This window comes from Lactuca virosa, chromosome 3 (genome assembly GCF_052849685.1).
Source record: "Lactuca virosa cultivar CGN04683 chromosome 3, Lactuca_virosa_CGN04683_v6, whole genome shotgun sequence".
Classification (NCBI taxonomy): Eukaryota; Viridiplantae; Streptophyta; class Magnoliopsida; order Asterales; family Asteraceae; genus Lactuca; species Lactuca virosa.
In genome coordinates this window covers 141,542,882-141,544,770 of record NC_136428.1, presented here as the reverse complement: position 1 = coordinate 141,544,770, position 1,889 = coordinate 141,542,882, and positions in this window count along the sequence as shown.

Below are 1,889 nucleotides of genomic sequence, written 5' to 3'. Positions count from 1 at the left end.
ACTTAATCCGCGACACAGAACTCGCTCCTACTTGTCGAGTTCTTCCTTGGACTCGACGAGTTGACTCCTTGACTTAGGGTTTTTCCTTTCCATTCTTGGTCTGCTGGATTAGGGGTGTTACAAGAATCTTTTCAAACAAAGTCCATAATTTACTCTTCATACCCCTGCTCCCATAATTCCTTTCATATTTAGTCCAACAGTTACCATTCGACCCCTTAGCCTCCAAAATCTCTTCAAATTAAGTCCCAAATAATTTACCAAGTAGTCCCTGCCTTCATAATTATTTACAAAACCAATCCGGGACTGACACTTTTAACCCCCAACTTCTAAAATTATGACAATTAACTCCTCGAAACCATCACCTTGCTAAATTATTATTGATTTTAGGGCTACTAATTCTTCATTAATTTGTCTATTTATTTATTTAATAAACGGGGTGTTACACTATAACACAAAGCAGTACAACCTCAACCCAACACAATATGTAGACATATACATAACATATAAACATATAAAATCAGTTAAAAGTCAAACAGACAGATCTACAGATCACTACCACATAACAACATCCTATAAACTAGGATACAGATCTAAGAGATCACTACAACATAGAAACATACGGTAAACCAGGATATCAATCCAATGGGTCGGCCTTGATGCCTTCGACTCGAAAGTACAGTGAGGAAAACTCACCTCATAGTCAGATTAAAAGCTGAACGGTCAACTGATCCAAATACCGGCTCTACAGGTCACCTATTCAACAGATAGAGAACAAGACTCAACTATTGCTCAAAATACCCAAAATACCCTTAAGTCAAACTTGGTCAAAGTTAAAGTTAAAGTCAATGGGTCAACACAACCGAGTTGACTCAGGCCTCGTACGAGGGGCGTACTCCGGAGGTACGCGGGGCGTACAAGCGTCCGAGGCATTGGGGCCATATCTAAGTTCGTGTAGCATACCCTGCGGTATGCCCAGCGTACGCAACTTCCCTCTTCTTAACCCATCGAGCCCTTATTTCTTTGAGTTAATGCTTCCAATTACATATCCAAGGCTAAAATATCCTCAAGAGTCATATAGTTTCCAACTTTATGACTTTTCATGTCCATTAAGTGCTTAAACCACAAAACTCAACATATTAATGCATTAAGACCCTCTATAACATGCATGGAGCAAAACTAACCATCAAGACCACATTTGTATAACGTAAGATCCCTCCTAAGGTCTGAATGGACGACTTAATGGGTCAAGAACATGCCATGCTCAAGAATCACCATATTTGTGACAAAAAAGGGTCTTAAAGGAAGAAATGTATAGATCTATAAGATTGAATGATCAAGTTGCAAACTTTATACCTCCGAAAGGTTGCTAACAAGAAGGAAATCCCAGATCCAAGATGCTTCCAAGCTCCAAGCTCTTCTCACCACCTTCTTCTTCTTCAAGAACACTTCCAAAACACTCCAATGGACTCAAAAATCACTCTTCTCACTTAGGATTTGCTTGGGTTTCGTTTTTCATAGAGGGAAGTTGATGAAGAAATGAGACATGAAGCTATAATGGGGTTTAAATATGGATCAAATCCTAAAAAATTAGGGTTTCACAATCCTCACGTACACCCCGCATACGAGGTGTACGCCCAACGTACTAGGGAGCTCCCTAGTACACCTAGCGTACATAACGTACGCTCAATTAGTACACTTGGGCAAATTTACCATATTGCCACTATGGGCTACTTTGCAATCCTTTTTAATCCCAAATGCTACGATGCAATATTATTCAAGCATAGAGTTGAAATTGAAATTACCTTGACACCAGAATGTTACTATTCTCCCCCGCTTGAACTAGAATTCATCCTCGAAGTCGGACAATGCGAATAACTCAGGGTAATTCT